The following is a 27,710-nucleotide window of genomic DNA, read 5'->3' on the forward strand; positions in this document are numbered from 1 at the left end:
TCTCTGTGGTTTAGTGACTTAGGCAGTCCAGTGTATTTGTCACTCTTGGCTTTCAGTTTACTTAAACCATTTTATGTGCTCTAGTAGAAACATTCTTGGTAACATTAATAAGTTCTGTGAGAGAGTTACTACCTGGAATATTGGAAACAGTCTTATTTTATCTCTTAAGTCCTGGCTCTATGTCCTGAAGGAGGAGTGGGTGAGATAGCAGTTTTTGATAACTGGCATTTTTTGATGTATGCTTTACATTTTATATGACAGCACCTCAGCGTTGGAGGATCTTGTCCCCTTCCTGCTCCAATAACTGAGTCTTTGTAGGTTACTCTATTACTCTTTTAAGTTAAACATGCCTAGGTGGAAAGCCCTATGAATTTCCCAGTCATGTCTCATTGCTACATCCTTTTGTTGGGAAACAAGTCCCTTATTTGTCAGTTGCATTCCCATTTGTGCAGGGCACCAAGTCTATCAGATCATACTTGATGGGTACTACAGAAAGAGACTTCAGGTTCATAGCCTGAGTGTGATGCTTTTTCCTGATTGTCAACTTGACTGGATCTCAAATCAAGGAAGACACATGCCTCTGAGACTGATGATGGAATTTCCAGGAAGGTTAGCTGGGAGAGAATGCCCTCCAACCTCCCTTAGTGGGCAGCACTCTCTATCGGTGGCCCAGAAAGAAAACGATTTGAGGAGAAAACAGTGCTGTTTGCTTACCTGCCTTCACATCTTGCTGGTGAGTACATTGGTTCCACCATCCCTCATTGACACCAGAACCCAGCTTCCTTGGCCTTCCATGATTCTCCAGGCCTACAGCAACAGACTGGGAAACGCTGAGGCGTGCTCTCATCTTGAAATTATCCTCCTTAAAAGGGGGAGGGCCACTAAGATGGTAGTTTGCAGACAACAATTGTTGGATTACCCAGTACCAATTGTGTAAGCCTGTTGAGTAAATCCCTTTTTATAATAGTCATTCTTTTGCTTGTGTTCCTCTAGAGATCCTGACTAACACATAGAAGAATTATCTATGTATAATTGCTGAGCCTTGCATTAGAGAAGGAGGCCAATGTGAGTCAGTGGTAACTAGGTTGCTGTGGTTTCCAGGAAGTGAGGCCTCTTTGGTGATTCAGCTTTTTCAGAATTATTCTTCACAGGTAGGCACTTGGAAGTGACAGTAGTAAGTTCAAGTTGGTGAAAGAAAGTTGACGTTGTTGAGTTCATGTATGACCCCCATTCCCACTCACCTGTGTACTTTGTAAACGAGCCCACTGAGCGAACTGGGTGCCAGGGCCACAGCCTGGCTGACATCTAGGGTAAGTTATCCTATGGGTTAGTGAGGGTCTCCTTTGCAGTGGTTGACCTTGGATGAACATCCCATGAGACACAAATGTCTTCACACTTTGTGCTCAGTTGACAGGGACATTTATATACCTCTCCTCATATTTCCTGATGTGTCCTTGTACCAGCTGGTTTTGTGTGGCAACTTGACACAAGCTAGAGTCATCAGAGGAAGGAGCCTCAGCTGAGGAAATGCCTCCATGAGATCCAGCCGTAAGGCATTTTCTTAATTAGTGATCAGTGGGGGAGGGCCCAATCGGTGGTGGGTGGTGCCATCCCTGGGCTCTATAATAAAACAGGCTGAGCAAGCCATGGGAAACTAGTGAGCAGCTCCCGTCCATGGCCTCTGCATCGGCCCCTGCCTCCAGGGTTCTGCCCTGTTTGAGTTCCTGTCCCTACTTCCTTCACTGATGAACAGCATTGCTGAAGTGTAAGCCTAATAAACCCTTCATCCCCAAGTTGCCTTTTGGTCGTGGTGATAGAAACCCTAAGACAGTCCTTTTGCTTCTGACTGTCAGGCTAGCTTGTTAGCATTTGCCCATGGAATGCCGTGGAGTCACACCTCTGACCTCTGGCTATCTTTTCACCTGTATGAAGTGTATACTCAGGAGCACTGATCCAAGGAGATTTATTTGCACTTATGTCGCTCAAAGACATTGGCATTGGAGTGACCATTGCTGAAGCCTATTGTGGAGTGCCATATACAACAGGCCTGAAGTTGGCCTTTCTCAGTTAACAAGGGATTGCATTCACCTTCTTGAGTGTGCACTGGGGAAGAAGAAGCTGTCTAGGAGGAAACACTAAAGACAGTGTGGCCACACTTGCTCTTGCGGCTTCCATGCCCCTCCAAGACTGCTGTTACCGACCCTGTACACACTACTGTGCAAACCCAGCTTTAGGATGAAAATTGTGTATAGTTCATGCTATGTAGTCAGGTTTCAGGGATCCAGCTCCAAAATGGTTAACCAGTTTCACATGGATCCCACTAGCGCGTTCATATTTCTTTTTAAAATTTAACATTTATGGTTTTGTAAAAATTCACATTTACTTGTTTATTTTGTGTGTATGGGTCCCAGGTCGTTTGCAATACAGTTTGGAGCCCAAGTCCATTCTTACTCTGGGCCCCACTCGAATAGACCACTTCAAGGACTAACCAGGAAATGGTTCAAACAGGCTTTATTGCTTTCAAACTCCAAGGGTTCCTAGGAACACACCTTAATGGTGAGAGTACTGGGTGAAACTCTCTACCCATCACACAGTCACATCGTGAGATACAAAAGAAAATACCAACCTGGCAGGCTTCTAAATTTTTCTTAGCTCCTTCCCTCTTAGAAATAGGAATCTTCCAACATGTTTGAAAGACTTTTTACTTCCTGTTTGCCAGGTTCTACGGGATTCCAAGTGGGATGTTCAAACGAACGTGGCCTTTGAATACTGAGTTGTGACACAGAGCCAGAACACTGATAACATTTTAAAGTAAGACGGATTCCTGGCGAGAAAGTGTCACTGTGTTTGCTTCTAGTACTCTTTGCAAATTGATATAATGAAAAAAAATTTTTTTCACATCCAGAGCTGGATACCAAGTATTCAGAGTTAAGTTGACGTGCTCCAATATAAGATTGCATTTGAGGCTTCATGGTGAGATGTTGTCCCCCAAACTAAACCAAGTTAAACAAAACTAACCAACAAATCAACCAGCCAAAAAACTCCAGAGCTAATGTTTGAAAACTGCCAGTGCTCCACAAAAAGTACAAAGAAGTAGAGAAGTCATTTGAGGTAATGCTGCTTACTTAGCACAGTGCAGGTGAGTGAACCCAGGGTGTGGTGCATGCTAATGAGGACAAATGCTTACCACTGAGCCGTATCCCCAGTCATCACCTCAACCGATTTGATGCCTCAGTCAATCTGCTTTCCACCATTAAGTTCTTAAAACATCGTGTGTGTGTGTGTGTGTGTGTGTGTGTGTGTGTGTGTGTGTGTGTGTGTGTGAATGTGGGCACACCATAGCATAGCACATGTATAGAAGTCAGAAGACAATTTCAGGAGTCAGTTCTTTCCTTCCACCATGGGGTCCTGAGGATTGAACTCAGATCATCAGACTTGGCAGCAAGCGTCTTTCCCCTCTTGAGTCATCTTGCCAGCCCAACCCCCACCATTTCATTTTAGACTAGACTGTTTTTCTCCAAATCACCTGGTTTATAGGTATTAATTCTGAACACTGTATGAAATTATTTTGCCTTACTTCTTTTACCTTTTTAATTAATTTTTTTTTACGAGACAGGGTTTCTCTGTATTGTTTTGGAGGCTGTTGGTCCAGCCTGGCCTCGAACTCACAGAGATCCGCCTGCCTCTGCCTCCCGAGTGCTGGGATTAAAGGCGTGTGCCACCACCGCCCGGCTTAATTAAAATTCTTAAGAGAGATGGAACTAGTAGGTTTTAGAAATAAACATGTATTTTCCTATCACTGGAGGGACATATTCATGCTTACTTCAAGGAACTGGCTTATGTGATTGCAGAGCCTGACAAGTCTAAAATATACAGAATGGCTTGGTGGTCTGGAAACTAGAAAGAGTCAATGTTGGAGTCTTAAGTCCCAAGTTTGTCAGCCTGGAGACACCAGGATGGGTTTCTGTTGCCACTGAAGCCAGGAGGAGTTGGCTGGCAGTATTCACCTTCCCATAGAAGATCAGTCTTTTGTTTTATGTGGGTCTTCCATTGATTGGGTGAGACCCAGCCCCACTATGGAAAGCAATCTGCTTTAATCAAAATCCACTGGTCTTAACAGAAGCATCCAGAATAATGTGTGGCCACATACCTGGCCTGTTCAAGGTAAAGCCTGAAATCAGCTATTTTAAGAAATGACCCACAAAAGGTCCTGCCTTTAGAGGGAGGACTGTGGCTTTCACCTCATACCAACCTAATGCTTTACAGTCCCTTGCTTCCTCACCATGTTCTCACGGCTTTAAAACAGCAAATGCTGGCGGGAACCTATAGTAGCATTGCTAAGAAGACATCGTTGTGGCAAGCTAAAAACTTGATGCACTATGCCCAGAATGGTTCCTCTTGAGTCAGAGCTGGCTGTAAAAATGGATTCCACACAACTACATTTCTGGTTGCATAAGAGTAGAAAAAGTATGGACATTCATGATGCTGTCTACGAAGTTACAATTCAGATTTACCCTTCAGGTCCTGGCATCTCCTGAATGCTAGACACCTGTTTCTAACTCTGTCTATACAAGCCAGATGTTCCCTTGCACCCCAATCAACATTACTAAAACAAACTTACTAGCAGTCTATTTTTCTTGATGCTGCTGTTGAAAACACTGCCGTTAGGTCCCAAGAATTCATCTTTAATTTTCCTTTGATTTTTTTCCCCCCTCATCCTGTTACATCCAAATAGCTGTCACATCTGGTTCACAGAGAGTCTTGCCTTCAGCCATCTTTTCTATTCCCATGGCTACATTTTGCCTCCGGTTCTTTTTCTTTTTTTCCTGGCTAGAACTATTTGGAATCTCGGTCACTTCAACTTCATTCTTTTCTTTCGGTCCCATCCACTGTCACTGGGGATGACCCCTCACTAAAAATGTTAGGTGTGTTAAAGCAGATTGTGACTTCACTTTTTAGATTTTTTTTTAAGAAACACAGTGTGTTGAATATATATACAATGTAGTTTACAAAGTCTCTCCTAATTAGAACTTGTCCAGTACCCCATGGTGAAATCCAGCTATTCATTTAGTGAAGCGTGAGTGTCATACTAAGTAGAACAAAGAGTACAACAAACTCACATTGCCTTAGACTAAACTTGATGCCAAAAGAATTCAGAGCAGATTGGCTTTTATCTCCAAATAAACGATCTTTAAAAACAAAGGTTTGAGAAGATGAGCATAGACATACCATCAGTCTGGAATCAGAGGTAGGTGGATCTCTGTGAGTTCCAGGTCAAAAACAACAAAACAAAACAAGAGTTTGGCAAAACTAGCCCTATACTTTTGATTTTCGACTTTTTGGGTTTTAGAATTATGAACAGGAGATGGCAGGCCTTGCCTGATTTCTCAGATAAATCTTTCTCAACTAATCACATATGACTTGTTCCTACGATATTGCAGACTCTTACTTTGCTATTTCAGATATTGTAAACTGCTCCTCAGTTTAACACCCAAACACCGTTTCACTTTTCAGCTATATATCCTTTCCCTGCCTCACATAAAATGGTCAGTGATTCCTGGTTTCCCTTCTTCTGACTATGCTCAGGTCTGTGTTCATCTTGCCCAGTCTTCTCCCACAGTCTTTTGACAGCTGTCCTGTGTTTCTGTATAAACTGTGTGGTCCTTTTCTGGAATCTCTAGTTGTCTTCTCATCTAAATTCTGGTAGCAAACTGCAGTTTTTCCATATGGATGGTCAGGGTAACAATACTGTATCTCTCAGCCTTGGTGTAGGTTCAACAATGTAAAGCCACCAAGCACACAGCCATAGCTAGCTGGAATAAGCACTTCCTGTTTCCTCTTTTCTCCCTTCCTTTTCTTAGTACACACTGTGGCCTTGTCTCCTCCTCCCTCTTCCTTCCTCCATTCCTCCTCTGTTTTGTGGGGCTGGGGTTGGAATACAAAGCCAAGTGTACGCTATCACTGTGATACACCTCTAGTCTTGTGCTTTATGTTATAGGTCCCTTTTAATAAAAAACTTATGAGTATGAGAGTTCTGCCTGCATGTGCACAAGTACTCTTAGAGATACCCAGTCAGTTGGCGTTACAGATGGCTGTGAGGCTTTGAGTGCATTCTGACAACCAAATTCCAGTCTTCTGCAAGAATAGCAGGTGCAGAGCCATCTCTCCAGCCCCTGTTATAGTCTGAAAAGGTATTTTCTCCCATTATAAACCCAAGGGTAGAATCTGGCTTATTAGAGGGCTAGACTAAACTGAGTTCAGGGAGTGAATATAATGGAGTTATGGCAGAAGCTGCATCCTGCCTTCCCCTCCCCTAGATTTGGGCTTGTGGAGGTTTATAAAAACACGAAGGAAACAAGACCCACGATCACAGTCATGTCTTCAGAAGTCCCCTTGGTAGCATTTGTGCTGCCTGCCATCCAGTGTGACTGCCGTGTAGTCCCTCTGGTAAAGTATTTTCTGGGCTGTCTTCCCTTTTCCTTTCCTCATCCGGACAGAGAATGATTGATTTTTCCAGGTAAGACCTCCTGTTCTGCCTTGTTTTGTGACATTAATTTTTCTTGTGTGGTTAATCTTGAGTTCTGCTAGACAGGGATCTCCAGAAGAACATCCCAGATAGAACGTGCACATATTGTAAAAGAGGGTCTATTCTACCTGCTTACACAGGAGGGCCTGGGCCATCCAACAGTGGGTGCATGCTGGTGTGGCTGAGCCGATGATAGATACTCCGTGTCCAACGTGGGAGCCTCAGCAGTCCCAGTGCGGCACTGCAGGCCTGAGGGGTTCTGGAAAGTTGCTGCTCTTCAGTCCATGTTGGAAGGCTGGAGAAGCTGGAGTGCGATCTTAGCGAAGGATGGCAGCCATAGCAACGCGAGCAGCATCAAGGATAGACACCAGCAAGCATGGAAGGTAGGCAGTCAAGACTGCTTTTTTTTCCTCCACCTTTCTGTATCTGGGTCACCCATCATAAGGTCCTGCCTACTCTGGGAGAGGTGTCTTCTCTTCTCAGCTAATCCTTCCTGGAAATGTTCTCATGGACCCCTTTCCCCTTGAGGCATGTCTCTGAATTGATTCCAGATCCAATCCAGTTGACAACCAAGATTATCCATCACATGTGATGAAAAAGCTCCAATCTTCCGTTGTAAATAGCATTGTCTCTTACTTTTGAGTTCCACTTTGCTTTATTCACTGAGACAAAATCTATGCTTTTATAGATTATATTATTGTATAGATTATATTATTGTATTATTTATAATATATTTTTATACCATATATGATATATTACCATATACTATATGCCTATAATATACAATCTATATTATTTATATAGATTATTATATTATTATATAATCATCCTTTATCTGTAAAAGATTGTGCTGTGAAATGCAGTACTCACATAAAATGAACAAATTAAACAGTAGCGATACATGGTACTCCTTCATATTCATACACAATAATGCATGCAAACAATGGTCCCTCAAAGATCTTGCTGTGGCATCATAGCCATTTAGTTTATGCAAGTACACTCTGTACAGTGATGAAATTGCCACTGATGTTTTTAAAGACTGTTTCCACCTTGTTAAGTCATCACTAACATTTATTTGATATTTGGATGAAAGTGTTTTTCACTCTTAAAAATGATGCTATGCTGGGTAGTGGCAGCATACGCCTTTAATCCTGGCACTTGGGAGACAGAGACAGGTAGATTTCTGTGAGTTTGAGACCAGTATGGTTTATAGACCAAGTTTTAGAACATCCTTCAAAGCTGCAGAGAAACCCTGCCTTGAAAAACCAAAAAAATTGATGCCACAAGAAATATTGTTCATGTTTTCTGACACAGGCCCAAATATATATGCATATATATATTTAAAATTATGTGTATTGTTCTCTTAGTTAGGGTTTTATTGTTGTGAAGAGACACTATGATCATGACAACTCTTATAAAGGAAAACATTTAATTGGGGCTGGCTTACAGTTCAGAGGTTTAGTCCATTATCATCATGGCAGGAATCATGGCATTATGTAGGCAGACATGGTGCTGGAGAGGGAGCTGAGAGTTCTGCATCTTGACGCACAGGCAGCAGAAGGAGACTGTGCCACACTGGACATAGCTTGACATATACGAGACCTCAAACCTGCCTCCACAGTGACACACTTCCTCCAACAAGGCTGTGTGTACTCCAACAAAGCCATACCTCCTAATGGTTCCCCTCCCTATGGGCCAAGTATTCACACACACACACACATGAGTCTGTGGTGGCCATACCTATTCAAACCACCACAATGGATGTTTTTCTACAAGTATGTCTTTACACCACGTTCATGCCTGGTGCTTGTGGAAGCCAGAAGTGAGTGCCAGATGCCCTGGAACTAGAGTTATGCATGGTTACAAGCCACAATTTGGGTGCTGAGAATTGAACTTGGTCTTCTGCAAGAGTAGCTGACCCTCTCTCCAGGGCCATTGTATGTTTTTCTTTTGGATTTATGAGACAGGGTTTCTCTGTATCATTATATATTTTTATGGAATGTGTGACTAGCAGTTGTTTGTGTGTCTTCATCTGTACTCCATAGTGCTAAACTGCTTTCTAAAGTAGATGGCTCAATGTACACTTTCACCAGCATTACACAGAACCCTCATCTTATTCATGCCTGAACTTGGTACTGCCTTTCTATTTTTAGTTATTCTGGGGTTATGTCCTGTGGTGCTGGCATTAATAAGGTTTAACATTTTCTAACCTTTTTAGGTCATTTGGATGTTCTCTTTTGTGAATTGTGTCTTGAAATTGCTTGTTCTTTATGCAATTGGGTGGTTTACTTATTGGCTGTAGAATTCACCATACATTTTGGATATAATCCCTTTGCTAAAAACCTAGGTCTTACAGAGTATCTCTCATTCTGAGGTTTGCCTTTTCATTGTCTTTTGGTGAGCAAAAGTTTTAAGTTTTATTTTAGCATGACTATATAAACAAGATCACCCAATCTAAGATTGTAGATTGCAGCCACCACCCTGTTGTAGGGCCTTACCAGTATCCTCTGAGTTCCCCTATTGTTTTTCCATGTCCTAAGTGGGATATGCAGAATGCTTTGCCCTCTCTGTGACTTGACCAACTGCTGTTTTCCTCCGTAGGCTTGAAGGCAAGTCAGGACCCCAAACATCCCAAGTTCCGGCAAAGCTTGTATGTTTCTGATGTGTGCATTAACCATGCAAAACACATAGAAGCTACTTCTACTCCTTAAACCCTCATACAAACCCCATCCCCTGGCCCCCTTTGTTGGGACACTCCTAAATAACACCCCTCCCTTCAGTACTGTTCCCGAGGAGTTTGTGCAGCCTTCCTCCACCTGTCTGTCCCTCATGATGCTTTGCTCCCACTGCCTTGGCACTTAGTACTTCTGTATTTGGAACTACAAATGGACCATGTCTGGAAGTCACTATTCTACTGTCATCTTGGGGAATGGAAGCTAGAGCCCCAACCCAGATGCAACCCTTCCCCTCTCCCCAAAAGTTTCCTTTGGGTCCCTTAGCAGTCAGTTTTTTATGTTCACACCAGGTAACTCCTGTTTGGATTTCTTTCACTGGAGATTAGCTTTGTCTGCTACAGAACACACCTCTGATCAAATAGGATGTGCTCTTTGTGTCCAGTTTCCTTCATTCTCTGTGGTTTGCCTACTTCATGGTGTGTATCGATGGCTTGCTCTTTTTATTGCTGTCAGGTTGATAGATGTTATGAATAAAGTTGTCTAAAATGTTTAGGTACAAATCTTTTTTTATAGATACCAATTTTCACCTCTCTTACTAAATATCTAGGAATGGAATTTCCATGATAAGTATATATTTAACTTTCTAAGAAACAGACAAGATACTTGCAAAATGGTGGAACCATTTTATAGCGATCCCACACATGTTTTGGTTTTCTATCCTTTAGTAATAACTGGGATTACTTCTCTTTTACTTTAACTACTCTAGTAGGTGGGATAGCACAAGATTTATTTTTAGTACCCATAGGCTTTCTTAAAGAGCCTAAGACAAGCAATCATCAAGGAATAAAATCTTAGAAGCTAATATGGGCAGCATAAAAGCTATGAGGGTGTTTGCCTTAGTCCATATCTCTTGTAATAACTAAATACCAAAATCTGGGTAATTTACAAAGAAGAGAATTCTGTTTAGTTTGTGGTTCTGGATGCTGGGAGGTCTAAAGGTCTGGACCAGCATCTGGTAAGGAATTTCCTGCTGACAAAGACTCCTGAGGTAGTACAGGTTACTACATGCAAGGGACCCAGGAGAGGTAATCAAATTGTCTTTAATAATAGTCTTAATTTTGTGCTAACCAACTCTCTCCCTCAGTGTGCTGGCTAGTTTTATGTAAATTTGACACAAGCTTGAGTCATCTGAAAGGAGGGAACCTCAATTGAGAAAAAAACCTCCATAAAACCTGACTGTAAGGCATTTTATTAATTAGTGACTGATGAGGGAGGGCTCAGCCCATTGTTGGTGGTACCATCCCTCGGGTGGGGGTCCTGAGTTCTACAAGAAAGCGGGATGAGCAAGCCAGTAAGCATCACTCCTCCATGGCCTCTGCCTGCCTCAGTTTCTGCTTCCAGGTTCCTGTCCTGACTTCCCTCAGTGATAGATTCTTACCTGGAAATGTAAGCAGGCGTTAATCCTTTCCTCCCCAAGCTACTTTGATCATAGTGTTTCATCATTGCAATAGTAACTCTAACGAGGACACTCAGTAACTCATTAGTCCATTAATCCATGAGTGGATCAACTCATTCATTGAAGACAGAGCCCTTATGACCCAGTCACCTCCCAAAGGTCTTACCTGTCAGCACTTTTGTCTTAGCCCTTATTTCTTGAATGTGAAATCTGGCGGACACATTCAAACCATTGTAGGATTGCTCATTATTGTTCTGGTTCCATGAGAAACCTTGATCTAATTCTGTCCTACTGTGAAGTATACCAGTGATTCATTTATACTATTAGGACCCATTTGATGACTGGTGTCACAACTTCTGTGCTAGTGGCTTTCTGAAGGTCCAGAGCTGTTGTAAGATAGATTACCTACACAGCCATGCCTCAGATCCATGCATGAGTCTCCATGTGCAGAGAAAGGTAGTGGTTGTTCAGTGAGCTATTGGGGATCCTTGCCAAGATACTGGTGGGCAGACAGGCCAGAAAAACTAGAAGGGGCAATATGTGGTGCTTACTTGCATGGAACCTGTATGGTAGTTGTCACTGTCTCTGCTCCCAGGTTTCCTGGGACCTACTCTAGCAGTTGGAATACTATTGCTGCTTTTGTCAAGCTGATCTTTTTGGGTTGGTCTCTAACTCCAGCCTCTATCTCTTCCTTTACAAGCTTCTCCTTCAAAGCCCCTTGAATTACAGTCCAGAGAAAATGATATTCTCTGGAGAGACAAAAGCTAGAAATGATAGCATTGTTTATCAAGTTTCAATTTGAACTGTCATTGTTAGTAATGATAGGGGCAGGAGGGACTCCAGCTGTTATTGTAGCCAGTAGAAACCACTGAAAACTAGTAGGTATAAATGGTTCTATCCCACCTTCCTCAAAAGTAGTATCAAGGAAGTGGGAGAGAAGACAGCCTTAGACCTAATTTAGAACACTTTTCAGGTTTGATGGGCTCTTCCCTGATTGTTCTTAACTTTCACCTGTTTTGCACATATAAACCAACCAAGCAGAACCTATCTAACCCTGTTAATCCTCTTAGACTCAGTCTCTTGTTCAGCAGCCAATTTTCGAATCTCCTATTGGCCACAGAGGAGCCTTTTTCTTGATAAGGAAATGCTTTCTGTATCGTAGAGTCTTATGTTTATTTTAAAATAACAAAGAAATGTGGTTAGAGAAATACATATATCAAAAATTGTTGAGCAATGTGTATGTGCTTTATTTTATTTTATTTTATTTACAAAAGTATCATCCAAGACTTAGAAAGAGACTGGAGACTGGAGATTCCCTAGTCCAGTTTTCCACCTAGTGTAGTGAGCTCTCAACATTATAACCCTGACAGACTTTGTTGCTGCTTGAAAAATCTCCAGAGCCTGGCGACTTCCTCCTGGGACAGTTGCTGCTGACACTGGACAGCACTGGCACTAGCAAGTTCCTTCTGGCACCAAATCAACACCTGCTTTCTTTTCCTTCCAGCCTTTTATCATAGTTCTGGCCCGTGCAGCAACTTAGAATTAGTACACGCTTCACTCCATGACAGCTCTTCAAATATTTGAAAGTAGGTATTATGACTGTCTTTATTCTTCACCTCCCAAGTTGCTTGAATAATTTATCAAAAATTATAGCTTCTCCCACTTACCTGGACGCTTGCCTTTCATTACACTCTAATTGGTCAATGTCCTTCTTAAAATGTGGCATCTAGAATTGAATTCTTCGTTACAGACACAGTTTAACCAGCCAGAAACACAATGGAACTGTCATAGGTAGTGATCCGTGGGTAGTAATTTCTCAGAGAGAACTCATCCTTCAGTTAAGCCCCTTGGGAGGGACGAAGGGTGCTGAGGATGTAACATAGTGAGAGGGTATTTGTCTAGGATGCATGATGCCCTGGGTTCAATCCCAGCACCACACACAAAGAGAAGCTCCTTAAATGAAGTTGACTTGTATGAAAATGTTAGGAAAATTATAAGGTGTCTTATAAATGAAGTGCTTTCTTATGTGCCATTTTAAACTTTAAAAACAACAAATGAAGAATGTTCTTGCACATCTCACGCATGTCTTTTGCAGTGTTGAGTCTAAGAGCATTTTAAATCTCAGCCATTCTTCTAGAGTCCTGAGACTTTTCAGAGTTGAGTAAATTTTAAACAATGCAAGACTTTTATAGACATGTCTTTTGGTGCAAAATGTCATAAAATTCTACTTACCTTCCCTTCATGTGTATGAGTGTTTTGCCTGCATGTTTGTATATCACTACTGTGCCTAGTGCCCATGGAGTTTAGAAAAGGATGTCAGTCATCCTGACTGGAGTAATGGATGGTTGCAAGCCTCTGTGTGGGTGCTGGAAACAGAACCAGAGTCCTCTGTGTGGGCAGTAAGCTTAGACTCTTAACCACAGAGCCATTGTTCCAGTTCCCAGCTGTTATTAAAAAAAAACACTCTGTACTCATTTGATAGTAGAATTGTCTATTGATAAAAATTTTATTAAGTAGAACTATTGTCAAAGTAGAGTTTTAAATATATAATTTGTACATTTTCAATTTTATTGTGTGATTTTTGAAAACACTTTTGAGTAGTTTTGGAACCATAATCTTAATAGGGTTTAATATTGTTAATTAACCATTCATCCTCAATTGTTTATTGTTATATTGTTTATTGTATATGTTAAGGATTTGGAGATGTTAATTAATTACTTATTCTTCATTCTTCTTTAACTCTAGAAGACTTTTTGAAAAGAGTAACCTGTTTTTATTCTAATGTGTTTGACCTTTTTTTAACCCAGAATATTCTAGTTAGGGATTCTAACATTCTAACTATAGGTTATTGGCTGGTGAATATAAATGTATGTAAATATAATTGTGAGATATAAATATAGGACTCAAGTGAAATCATGGTCATGATGAGAGCCCAGTATATGTCTTGGCACATAGTATGTATTAACCTGTCTTTTGGTTCTATAACAAATTACTAGAGACCTGGCACTTTATAGAGAAAAGCAATTAAGCTCACAGTTTTGGAGGCTGGAAGTCCAAGGTGGGATTGTTCTATTTGCTTGACTCCTTCTGAGGACCTTATGATGAATGATGTCATGGCAGGGGTACATATAAGAGGGAGAGAGCACGTTTCAGACCAGAAAGAGAGGAAGGGTCATATTTGCTCTATGTGTGTGTGTGTGTGTGTGTGTGTGTGTGTGTGTGTGTGTGCCTGCCTGTGTTCATGTGTGTGTGTGCTTGTGTATGAATGTGGAAGATGTATGTGTGTGTGCGTGTGTGTATGTGTATGAATGTGGTAGATGTGCATATGTATGCATGTATGTGTATGTATGAATGTGGGGTATGTGTGCATGTATGCTTTCATGTGTATGTTCTATGTAAATGACCTTGAACTCATGGTCTTCTTGTCTCAGCTTCTCAAAATGACTCTAGGTTGGGTCAAGTTGAAGCCATCTGAGGCATCAACACTTCCCACTAGGTCAAGTCCCAACAGTACCACAGCAGTGGGGAGAAAGCTCCTAACATGAATCTTAGGGGGAAATGCTCAAATTACATCCAAACTTCAGCATGATAGATTCTTAATTGGTATTTGCCACATGAACACTGCATACTGCAGGATATTTTCCTTATCTTGGCTGTGAACCTGGTTTTACAGCTAGAGCTAAATCCCAAAGGTCTAAGTATCATTGTTTTAGGCACTTTAGAGCTGCATTAGTTTTAGAATTGATTTCTCTTTCAGTGATACATTATTTCATGGTCAAAAGGAATTACTGCATTTTCTAAAATGTGACCATCTTGTAGTAGGTATGATTTGATTTGTAACATGTGCCAAATACTTCAAAGAGCACAATTTATTTTGAGTTGTATACATATTTAGAAGCAGTTGTCTGCTGTTCTCTACAATGGAAAAATTTTTACTAAAGAAAACCAAGTAAATCACTTTCAACAAAGATACAATTCTGACATAAAGTTAGGAAAAGCAAAAAAAATTACAGAACCTGCCATGTGTTGGCAAACCTTTAAAATATTTGTTCAAACCAAACTTTCCCTCCTAGTAACAAATCTTGGCACTGGGACAGTGTAAATTGGAGGGACCCTGCTTTTCCAGGTTAGATGTGGAGTTCCAAATTCATTATGAATACCATTAGGTTCCGAGTGTCTTCTTCTTCTGGGTTACTTTCTTCTCAAGTTAAGAGAATGCTAAATAAATAGGTAAACCTTTATAGAGAGCAATGGTACCTTCTTTTTTGTGTTTTATACAGATAATCTTCCTAAGCTTGGTGTTATTTGGCTAACCATACACTATACAGGCATGCACAGACTAGAAAATTAGAGATGTTGTGATAGCATTGAGTGGTTATTGTTTGGGCCATATGAGTGTGTAAGCTTTAATACCCATATCAGTTAGTGTTTTCTAAACTTCATAGTATTTCCCACTAGCAAAGAACTGTCTCTTTTTCTGAGAAAAAAATTGCTTATAAATGAGGCCATTTTGCATATTAATTAGGAGGCCTTTGAACTCTAAGAATAAAATCTGTTAACTCTTTGGATGTGGAACAAGTATGTATTCAAGGACATTAGCGTTATGCTAATAACTAGACAAGCTTTACATTTTTCTTTGCTTTGTTTGCATTTCCTAAAGATAATTTAATGCAAATAATCCATCCATATGCTGTGTGGAGCGTGGCGGATGGTGTTCCTATAGTTAAGATTTTATCAGTACTTCTGTTATAAATCTCTATTACCCATGCTTTATAATTTAATTGAAAAAACTCACTGCAGGCAGAATTTCAACACTTAGAGTTTCAGGCTGAAAGCAATATTTCTCTTTTAAAAATTGCCTCCTCTATTTAATTTCATAGTTAATGGAAATGTAAGAAGTATCCTTCCAGAGCTGATTTGGAACAAAACCAAACAGATCATTGTCTACAACTGAAATCATTTCTAAATAAAAGTACTCGGTGTCTTATTATTGGCCTAGTACTACAGTGTTTAGCCAAATTAAAAAAAAAAACACAGCAACTGAATCTGTTTATCCTTCCTCTCCCCTCCCATCCCCCACATACAAGGAGAACTAGAAAAGTCTGTGAAGAGATGTCTAAAAATGCATGTTAAATAAAGGCTGTGTGGTGCCTTTTGGTTAGGCTTCCATGTGCACATTTGATTCTGTGCAGTGGGTCTGAGCTCCAGCTGGGGACCTGCCCTTGTCAAGCTGAGATAGGAAGGGGGCAATAGGGCAAGGGGATGCATGCTCTAGAGTTCTTTATCTGCCATGGAAGTGTTCATTTTAACCTTATGCTTCAGTTACCTTGATCGGATCCCAGGGTTAATTAACAGGCATACAGTCTCTGCTGGCTTACATGGTAGAACTGAGAAGATCAGGTTTTTGAAACATGGTTGTTTTGCCATCAGCTTTTGAACTCAAATCCTGTAGTGTAGAAAGGTTAACCTGCCAGCTAACTCAGACTTTCCAATCAAGCCTTTGCTGTAGTTTTAGCAAACCCATGGAGAAAAGAAATTGAGTTAGAATGAGATGCACTCTTTCCCTAACCAACCAAATTTTCTGTTTAGTTTTACTTGTAAAAATGCATGTCAGTGTGTGGAGTCCTTAACCGTAAGTAATCATGGGAACTTGCATAAATACTATCCATCTTTGTCTATGAATGGTATTATTTCTAAATCACTTGTCTTGACACCCTAAGAAAAACTATTGAAAATAATACAAGCACCTTTATGACATTTTGCAATTTGAAAAATGCATTAATACTCACATCTTACTTTTGAAAGAGTATGTCAATGTCATAATAATGATGTTCCTGTTTTGAGGGAAAAGAAGCCAACAGGATTAATTGAAGAAAAACTATCAGGCATAATCATTATTAGTGATTTAAATTTGAATTATCTTTATCCTTCCCATTTTCAGAAAACCTGGCACTAACAGTTACCGCACTGTGTGCTTCACCCTTGCCATCAAGCTGGTTCCTCACAGAAACTTCCTGATGGACATTCAGGTCCCATCTCATTGACACACCTGGACACAGCTTCTCAGATGGCAGAGAAAGCAGAAGCTAAGAGCAGCTGCAACTTGCTAAGGATTCTGGGTAAACAAGTGGCCATCAGCACTCATGTTCTAGCTTCAGTCTTGCGGTCTTTGTCCAGTAGCCAAGTGGCTTCTTCCTGCTTTTGGGATAACTCACCTTTTAAAGTTTGAGCAACCAAGTACAGTGAGATATGGAGTTTAATCTTCTTGTACTTAGTCTGAATGGTTTGGAAGTGATACGGTTTTCTTTCTTTCAGCTTTGGATGCTGGGTAGTCTGAGTTCAAGACACCAAGGTTTCTGGTGAGGGCTCACTCTCTGCTTCTAAGATGGCCACACCCTTTTGTCATCACACATTCTGTAGCTTTATGTGGCAGAAGGATCGAAAGGGCAGTTTACTTGGAAGTCTTTTTCCTTTTCTTCCCCCTCCTTTTTTTAATTTAGAAACAATCATTTTACATATCAATCCCCCACCCCCTTTCCTCTCCGTCCCATCCTCCCATGCCCCCTACCAACCCCTACAACCCACCCCCACCCACTCCCTAAGGACAGTGAGTCCTTCCATGGGTGACCAGCAAAGTCTGTCACATCATTTGGGGAAGGGCCTAGGCCCTCCTCCATGTATATCTGGGATGAAATAGTATCCTTCCATAGGGAATGGGCTCCCAAAATCCATTTGTGCACTGGGGATAAATACTGGTTCCACTGTTAGAGGACCCTTAGACTGCCCAGTTCTCCTAACTGGCACCCATATTCAGAGGGTTTGGTTCAGTCCAATGCTGGTTCCCTAGTTTTATGACTGGAGTTCCTTTATGACTAGGTCAGGTCAGCTGGTTCTATAGGTTTCTCCAGCATGGTCTTGACCCCTTTACTAATCCCTTCTCCCTCTCTACAACTGGATTCCAGGAGTATGAAAGCCTCTTTTCTATGGGCTTTAATTCTATTCATGTGGGAAGTGACCTCATGACTTAGTCTCCCCAAAAGACCACACTTCTTAATGCTATCATAATGGGGATTGACTTTGCATGTGATTCCAGATACTGTGACCGGAATGCCTTCTACTTGTGTGATAGCTGTTGATAGCAGCCAGCCATACAGGAATTTATAAAATTTCTATGTCTAATTCTTAAAGCATTTTGTATAGTTTAATAACAAATACAAAATAATGGATGCAAAAGCCTAGAAAAGATTCCTGTACCACTGCTTTCTCTGCTCCCACACTGTGGCATGAAAGCAGTTTTGATAATAAAGTGGGAACTGCATCTTCATGAAGTGCCTGTAAGGATTAAATTTGATAACATATGGAAAACACATAGTGCTGGAAAACACATAGCACAGTAACTATCAGCACTAGGTCTTTTGTAAATAGTGACTCTAAAGGCAACTCAAATTTGAAAGCATTAATAATGAATGTAACTGATGTCTCTTCTATAATTAATATTGGCTACAATGGAGATGTCTTTCTTTTGTTTAAAAGCAATGCCTGTTCTTTTAGAAAATAAAATAACATAGGCTGCAAAAACAATAATGTAGCTGGCTTGGCAGAAATAAAGACATTCTGAAGAGACACTTGTGGCTCTCAATCTGAATTATTAGACTGTTGAAACATGGACCCTAAGAAAATGGCTTCTCCTGGAATTGCATGCAAGCCAAAGGTAAAGCCCAGTCAGTGGCCCAGTGTTTAAACTTTCATTTCATGTCAGGGTCTAGAAGATGATGTTGGGAAGTCACTGGATCTCTCTGTCCCTCTTGTCAATGTGTCTGCACTAAATAAGTATTCTGCTTTCTGCTTTCTACTATTAAATTTGACTCTTTTAATTGACTTATTGAGGACAGGTTGCCGAAACTGGCTTGGGGCACAGCCCTGTAACCTTTATGTTTGACAACAGTAAGAACAATAATGCAGAATTAGATTAGCTCTATTGTAACCTATCATATAAGATGCCTCCACCATCTTAATTATATAGATGTTGAGGGATATTAACTCGACCAAAATTACTATTTATATAGCATTATTACTCTTTGTGTGTGTGTGTGTGTGTGTGTGTGTGTGTGTGTGTGTATGTATTATTCTTTATTTAAAGCCTGTGGTTGTGGGTATGTGTCCATTACAATTTTGCATATTTTGTTCATAAGGTGGACATGTATGCTAGAAAGGGCCAACTCCCACACCCTGTCCCATAATTTACTAGGGGATTGATTCATGGTTGACTGTGTGATCCATGCCTGCCTAGTCAGTGGCATTTTCTGGATCATTTTAGTTGAAAAATCAGGGGAACCCTTTTCCTCTTTTACCATGAATCTTGAAAAATACAAGCCAGTGTTTCCTATGGCTAGAGACAAAACTCATGAGTCTGGTGGGAGAGTGTAAAGCCACCAAGAAGAGGAGGTGATGGTCAACTCTGGGAAAGGACAGGGGGCCACTGAGTTGGGGCAAGAAAGAGAATCTGATGATCCAAGGCCCTGGATCTGGACATATTTTATCCTTAATTTTTTTATTGTGTATTTATTTATGTGTGTGTGTACATATTTAGTGTGTGTTTTTCATGGTCTGTGTGTGAACTCAGAGGACATCTCTAGGGAGTCAGTGCTCTCCTTGTACCACGTGGGTCCTAGGGATCAAGCTCAGGTCCTTAGGCTTGGTGGCAAATACCTTTACACGCTGAGTCCTCTAGCTGACCTGTTATCATTGTCCTAAATTTCATTTCTATCTAATTTCAGGAGGCAATGGATTGTCTATGGTTTGATGGTAAAAAATCTTGTGACTAAATGCTTTCCCCCTAGGTCAGTTTTGTTTTTTCCCTCATATATTTTATTTTGTTTTTGTCAAAATTGACTATCTAGAAACAGGTGAAAATCTGGCTTGATGCCAGGGCCCTGAACTTCTCTTCTAGCTCTCTTTAGAGATAGCCATTGCCAGTAGATTGATACTTTTCTTTTTCACTAAAACCACGTAAGCAAACATTGGCTCTATGTGATGTTTAACCCTGTTGTTATAGAGTTTTCATCAACGTTGGCTTTAGTAACTTTTGCTTACCACACATGCACAGGCTGCGTGTCTCCCATCGCCTCTCTTTGGGCGTCTTAGCTCTTCTCCATGCATACCTTTCCTCTACTCTGTTAGCGTCTGGGAGGCTGGCCTGGAAGCAGGGACCCTGCCTTCTAGATGGAGGTCCTGCTGGGTATTGCTTCTCCTGGCCTTTCCTGTGGAGTTATTGAGGGCTTCCCTTGACTAGAGGTCACAGGTCCTGGTAGATGACCGTCTCTTCTCAGCTTTCCCCTTCTGCTTGTCTCCCTCTGTGAACACCCTCATGAATCAGTCTGTGTAAATGCTTGTGTACTTACCCGACTTGAGTATGCTTTGTTCCTGTCTGGACTTTGAGTAATGCTGTTTGTATCACAGTGTCTTTTTCCTCCACATTTCATGTCAAGATATGACATTATCCATGTTTTTAATCATTTCAATTCTCATGAGGGGAAAATAGCATCTTGCTTTAATTTATATTTCTTTGATTATTATTGAGTTTGAACATCTGTTCATATGTTAATTGGCCATTTGCATATTTCTGTTAATTGCTTGTTAATATTCTTTGCCCATTTTTCTTTTGGGTGATCTCTCTCTTTTTTGATTCACATTATGAGTGGAATCTTTTCTCCTATTATATTTCCCAATGAATTGCTGTTACTTTAAGTGAAAACTATTGATTTTCTATTTTGCTATTTATTTCTGTTCTAATAGATCTTATTTGATTCTCTTGGATTTTCTCATATCATTTTCAAAGAGTGTCAGGACTGTCCCTTCATTTCCAGCTGATACCACGTTGATTTATCTTGTTTTTGTGCTTTGACTTGATCATTCAAGACACTGCCAGACCACAGGGGTTATGGGAATCACTAGGCAGTGGTGGTGCTGTTGGTGGCCCTTGTCTATTCCCAGCTAGCTCTTCCCAGAGTGTGACTCACAGAATGCTGCTATAGGGAGTTAACACCTGGGGTCCCCCCCAAAGCTTAGACTCACTGGGAAAGCTTGGAAGAACCTTAGAGAGAGCCAATGTACAGGAATATGTTGAAGACTCTTAGGGCTTCCTTGCTGTTTCTGCCCTTGGCTAATCTAGCTGTGCTACTGAATTTTATGCAGCACATTATCAGCTCAATATTTGCATAGGTCCTGCAGGGCCAAAGTATAAACACAAAATGTTTTGCAATGACATAGCTGAATCACTGTGGTTTATGCAAAAGTCTGACTGCTGTTCTCATTGCTGACTGCTGCTGAAGCCTAAGCTGAGATAGCTTACGTTTCAGGCGTCACCTGCATCGTCCTACATTTGGGTTTGCTTTCCCTTCAAAAGAAGCAGTGAGATAAAAAAGGTCGATTTACATGAAAGAGAAATAAGAATACACACTGTTCCTGCTCCTTTATCTTTTTGGCTTCTCTCTCTCTCTCCTTCTCCTTCCTCTCCTTTCTCCCTCCTTTCTATAAACAAAACCTCAATAAATACCCCCCCCCCCATCAATGGGGCCTGGGGCGATGGCCCAGTCTATGAAGTACTTGCTTGAGGACCTGAGTTTAGATCTCTGGCACTTCTGTAAACATCTGGGCATTGTGGACATGCTGGGGAGGGGAGACAAGAGGATCCTTGGAGCTCACTGCCAGTCAGTCTAGCCAAAATGGTAAGTAAGAGATGCTGTCTCAAAAAATGAGGTGGGACAGCTAAACACTGAGCTGAACTCCTGGAATCCAGCTGCAGAGAGGGAGGAGTGATGAGCAAAGGGGTCAAGACCAGGCTGGGGAAACCCACAGAAATAGCTGACCTGAACAAGGGGGTGTTCATGGACACCAGACTGGTAGCTGGGAAACCAGCATAGGACTGATCCAGGAGTGGGTGTCAGTTAGGAGACCTTGACAATCGATGGGGCCTCTGGTAGTAGATCAGTTTTATCCCTAGTATCCGAATGGACTTTGGGAGCCCATTTCACATAGACACACAGGGAGGGCCTAGGCCGGGCTCCAAATGATATGATAGACTTTGAAGATCCCCCAATGGAAGGCCTCACCCTCCTTGGGGAGCAGAAAGGGAATGGAATAGGGGGTCAGTGGGGGACAGGGGAGGGAGAGGGAACTGGAATTGACATGTAAAACCAGCTTGTTTCTAATTTAAATTTTAAAAATATCTGAAAAAATGAGGTGGGGGAATCATAGGGCAGTGGTTCTCAACCTGTGGGTCATGACTCCTTTGCTCATCACTTTTACAGGGGTCCTAAGACCAGCAGAAAACACAGATTTTTACATTGCAATTTGTAACAGTAGCAAAATTACAGTCATGAAGTGCTGGTGAAAATAATTTTATGGTTGGGGGTCATCACAACACAAGGGACTGTACTAAAGGGTCACAGCATTAGAAAGGCTGAGAATCACTCCCATGGAGGAAGGTACCCGACTTTCACCTCTGTTTGCTACACACCTGCACATGCTTGAGCACACACGCACCCTTCCAGCCCCTTAACTAGTGGGTTTCAAGGGGCTCCTTTCTTGTATGTATATATTTCCTTCTTAGTCACCTTCTCTTCTTTCTTCCCTAGTCTCCTTCCTTCCTCATGTCTGTTCTTCTGGAGCATGCTCAGTTACCTCCAGAAAAAAATCTATCACGGTCATTGCTTCTGTTTCCAGTTCAGTTGTAAGTTAGAAGCCACTCTTGGAATTGGTCTGTTTTTTTCCCCTTGAGACAGGGTCTCTCTATGTAGCCTTGAAAGGTCTTGAAATCACGGAGACCTGCCTGCCTCTGCCTCCTGAGTCCTAGGATTAAAGGTGTGTGTCGCTACACCCTGCTCTTACCATGGTTGGTAGGAACGCAGTTAACAGAGCTTGGTGTAGTGTGGAGGCATAAATGCCACTACACAGACAGGGGAGGAAGTAACAGCAGGAGTGTGAGGCCAGCCTGGGCCACCCACAGGACCTTAACAACACAACACAAAGACAACGATAGGAAGGTTATTAAGAAAACTAGAGCTGAGGTCTGGCATGCCTGCAGTAACCAAAGGAAAAGGCTCTTGCTTGTACTAATTGTTTGCCATTTGAAATTTAACTCTTTTTATTAAAAATGCAATATAGGGTTTAGTGACACTTGCTGTACTTGGAGAGAGATCAAGTTCAGTTTCCAGCATCTACATTGGCAGCTCATAACTGCCTGTAACTCCAGCTCCAGGAGATCTGATGCTCTCTTCTGGACTCTGCATATTTGTTTACCCATGTGCACAAATCCACACATAATTAAAAATAAATTGTTAACAATGTAAATATATATTAACTGACACATAATATAATATAACACAAAATATAACACTGTATATATTTATGGGCTAAGTGCAATATTTCAGTAAGTGTTTACATAGTAATGATCAGGTCAGAGTAATTGACATGCCTATTGCACTGTGTTGGGAATATTCCTCTCTACTGGATATTGTGAAATCTGCAATTAATTGCTGTCACCCGTATTTACCCACTGTGCCACAGGATTTTAGATGGCCCTATTACATTAGTTTTTAGCTTCCACATATAAGTGAGGATATTCAGTGTTTGTCTATGTGCGGCACTCACGTTTAACCGTGTTGTTAGGATTCAAGTGAATGTCCTACTACAGAACTGGTGGTGGGACATCCTGCAAAGACCTTGGCAAAGTTCAAAAGTCCTCTCCGGTGTCTTCACAAACACATCATCTCTATTTGCTGCCTCTCCTAATTGAATCCACCATTCCTGGAGCTTTTAAGACCAAGAAACATTTCATTCAGTTTGACTTTCCATTTCCTTTAATTACTGGTATGGAAACAGCTTTCCCTTTGCTACATGGAGCTGGTGCCAAGTACCTTCAACAGTCTTGACAAAGCTCAGATGTCCTCTCCAGAATGTTCCCTAATGCCTTGTCCACATTTTCTTCCTCTTCCAATGGAATCCATTACCTTTAGTGGGTTTAAAAATAACAAACATTTATTAAATAGACTTCTCATCTTATTTAATTGCTAGGATGGAAACAGGTTTGTTTTGGGCAACATTTCACCAAAATCTTTTAACAATGCTATCGGGGTAAATCAAACTTCTATAGATTCCTTTTCTCAGGATAAATCTGATACCCACGTATTGCTTCTAAGGAATAGTGATCTCACATTCTCAAACCTAAGGGTTCTTAGAAACAACTTATTTGTAAGTTTTCCTATATAGTAAATAAAGAGTACTAAGAGATGGATTTACTTAATTTCCATAAAATCAGGGGGAAATAGTTAAAAGAGTGGTATACTTCTAATAGCAGAAGAAAAAAGGTTCTTATTTGTTCTAATGCTGTGATATCTGAATGTATCTTCTTTGTTAAAGATAGAGTCTGTATATTGAGTAGGCTGGCCTTGAATCCACAGAGATCTACCTATCTCTGCATTCCTAGGACTGGGATTAAAGGTGTGTGACATCACATTCTCTTTCCTTCTTTCTTGACAGGGTCTCACTGTGTAGCTAGGCTTGCCTTGAACTCGCCATTCTCTTGCCTCAGCCTCCTGAATACTGGGATTACAGGTGATTATATCTATGTTAGAGTGCCTATAGTTGGTTCAGTCTCTGTGTTAGTTAATCTAGAATTATAAATACTCAGTGAAACTTTAGTATTTAGTTCATCATTTTGGTCATAGGCTCATTTTAAGCCAATTTTGAAAAATTCTGAATTTTCAAACTGAAGGAGTAGCTCAGCAGTTAAAAGTACAAGCTTTTTTTTTTTTTTTTTTTTTTTTTTAACACAAGCTATTCTTGCAGTGGACCTGAGTTCGGACCCCAGCACTCAGAGGGTGGCTCAAAACTACCTGTAACTCCAGTCTCAGGGGATCCAGTGCTCTCTTCTGGTCTCTGCAGGCACCAGGAATGTGCACGAATCACAGACATACATGCAGAAAGACACTCATATACATAAAGCAAAAATAAATATTACAGAATGAATTTTGAATGTGGATCTCTAAAAGTCAAGACCCATGACTTTATGTTAAATAGAATATTTCTTCTACTATAACAGGATTGAAGATGGGGTCTGGCAGAATGCCTTATCCTTAAATGGAATAAGAGAAAAAATTCATTATTGCTAATGAATTCAGAAATTTCACTTAGTGGAAGCAGTCAAGTAGTCTGGTACCAAAACACACATTGCATTTATGAACCATAACATTACTAGGTTTGTAACATAAGAGCTGCTAAATGTATTTTGAAAATCACAAAGGCTGGGTTTCTTGCCTGGAGCTTGCTTTTTGTGATAGCCCTCATCTCATATTCTTATCTTATTCACGAGGAGTAGTGAATCTCAATAAAACCCATGGATTGTGTTCTGTTTAAAGGCTCCTTACTGAACCAATATGTTCACAGATAAGATCAATAATATATGTGTAAACCTTTGAAATTTGGATTGAAGAGGGAGCTACCCTAATAAGACTCTGCTACTGAATTTTATAAAACATATAGCAGCCTTTTAATTTTATATTCCGGTCCAGAAGGACCAAAAGATAAACTAAGCATATCCGCAATCTCCTGGATTAAACCGTGATGGTCTTATGCAAAAGCACTTGCATTTCATGTGCTGGAGAGGTGCTGAATAATGTTCAGCCCTTCCCTTTCTTTGTTGAGAGGCTTTGTAGAATGGTGAAGTTTCGAATTAAAAGTTTTGTGTTTACACCTATTTAGTTGAACCATTAGTTCAAGACGCAGGGAGAAGTGTTGCACCTCTGTAGCGTGTTTCATTCAGAGCTTCTTTCTTTTTTATAGCCTTGATAGCTAATGCTGTGTTTGTAAGGCCATCCGTTATCAAGCCATGGGAGTGCTAAATTCCTTTTGAAGCTTTCAAGAGGTATTTTAATTAAGTTTTCAAAATTGCTTTTGGATCATATTCATGATTCTTTGGTGCTTTATTTCCATTAGCAAAATAGTAATTAAAATTAAATTTTAAAAGAAGTAACCACAGTAGGTCATCCTTTTATTAACTTGAGATAGATAATGAACCTGTCCTATATAAAGACGGAGCCAGATCTACAGAGAGACTGGGGATAATGTATTTTAATTAAGGTAATCCTTATTTATACCTAACAAACAGCATTGCTACTTAGAAATTTAAGATCTTAGTGATTCATATTAGTATATCACCTCAACAAATGTAATAGAGATTTAATGCTTGCATTTTAAGGAGAAATTCATCATAAATTAAGAGCATTCACACAACAAATTTCAAGGATGTTTTTCTTTGCAGTTTTCTATAATTAAGGAACACATTACACATTAAAATTTTATAATTTTTGTGGTGCTAGAATGTGCTTGCTTCGTTATTAAACCCAGCCTCATTTTTAGTTGTGCATGACCCCATGGAAAAGTTCGACTTTAATAAACATGTAATGAATGTACTGGCACTAGGTGTCCCTCCCCTTTTCTCCCGTAAATCTGAGTGATGACTTGTGTGTTTACAGAATGTTTAAGCATGCAAAATACAAGTCTGATGATATCTACTTGGTCGGATGGAGAGTGTTTAATCATTTAAAAAGTAGGCCAAAGAGACTTACCCCAACCACACTGCTAAACAGCTATGAGCTGCAACATATATAAATTAAGTGTTCATTAATTGGGGTGTGGATAGAAGTCTTCTTTTAGCTAAGTGTTTGCAGTATTAGTATCTACTCTACTTAGTTAAAGGAATTAAAGAGCCCATTTTAATTAAGAATGACAACTTTATTCTCAAGGTTCCTTTTATTTTGATGGTTAATAAGATAATTTCATCATTTGCATGATGCTGATCTAGAGAGATGATTTCAGGTAATAGTTCAGGGAAAGTGTCAACAGTGGAATTTTCCTGAGGTCATATGAGTTATTGACTTGTGATGACCTCTGTCATTTAGACACCTTCACCTGGGAGTGACTTAGATGTGGAGGTTTATACTCTTCTCTTATAGACTAACAAAATACCTTTGCTATCCCACACAAGAGGAAGTGACCAGAAGTGTTTACCACCAGAGTGGAGAGCTCATTATCTCCTCCAGTGTGTGTGTGTTGAAAATGTTTCTTATCATCAGGGAATGCAAATACTTATTAAAGAGTCATTTAAAGAAGGTGATATTTCCGAGGGCTAAGTCGGATCACTTGTGTATGATGATTATACCTTTGATCATTCAATCCAATGCTGCATCAATTTCAACAGTAATTTGAAGATATCTAGTTGCTTACTTTAATCATTTTGGATCCAGTACAGAAGGTAGCATTTTATCCTGTTCTTTTAAACTGACAGATTTTCACAGGATTCAGATACATCTTCATTACTCAAAACTGGTAAAAGCTCAACAATTACAATACATTAAAATTGGGTTTATCTCACAAATAGCAGCAGTAAAATGATATTCAAATTCTCCATTAGAAGGAACTGAAGTGGAGATGATGGTGCCTGAGGATTTTCAATTGTGAGTTCAGACCTCAACATTGTAATTCCTGAACAGGTGGTTCCTGGCCTCACTGTCTACATTTGTACACTGGACATAATGTTGTAAGGTGTGGTGATTTAAATAAGAATGGCTCCCATAGGCTCATAGATTGGAATGCTTGGTTACCAGGCAGTGGTGGAAGGATTTGAAAGGATTAGGAGGTATGGCCTTGTTGGAGGAAGTGTGTCACCAGGGGTGGACTTTGAGGTTTCAGAAGCCTGTGCCAGGCCCAGAGTCTCTTCCTGCTGCCTTCAGATCTGGATGAAGAACTCCCAGCTGCCATGTTTGCCTGCATGCCACCATGCTCCCTCCCGTGAAGATAATGGACTAAATCTCTGAAACTGTGAGCCAGCCCCAAGTAAATGCTTTTTTTTTGCAAGAGTTGCTGTAGTCATGGTGTTTCTTCACAGCAATAGAACACTGACTGAGGTACAAGGATGAGTATTTTCTTGTTTTCCTTATGTTAAGAGGGCAAATTAATTTGGCAATATAGCTGATTAATATTAAATTATTGATTT

At 40.5% G+C, this 27,710-nt stretch overlaps 1 long non-coding RNA gene across 1 annotated transcript; it reads left to right on the top strand.

The window, feature by feature from the left end:
* Window positions 1-1,715: 1,715 nt before the first annotated feature.
* On the top strand, window positions 1,716-17,203 carry LOC110342209. Its single transcript, XR_002384229.1, has 5 exons — window positions 1,716-1,765; window positions 2,720-2,811; window positions 2,906-3,139; window positions 6,667-6,909; window positions 16,599-17,203. It is a non-coding gene; the product is annotated as an uncharacterized LOC110342209 (long non-coding RNA).
* The last annotated feature ends 10,507 nt before the right edge of the window (window positions 17,204-27,710 follow it).

The sequence above is a fragment of the Mesocricetus auratus genome, unplaced genomic scaffold (assembly GCF_017639785.1).
Source record: "Mesocricetus auratus isolate SY011 unplaced genomic scaffold, BCM_Maur_2.0 Super-Scaffold_100009, whole genome shotgun sequence".
NCBI classification, from domain to species: Eukaryota; Metazoa; Chordata; class Mammalia; order Rodentia; family Cricetidae; genus Mesocricetus; species Mesocricetus auratus.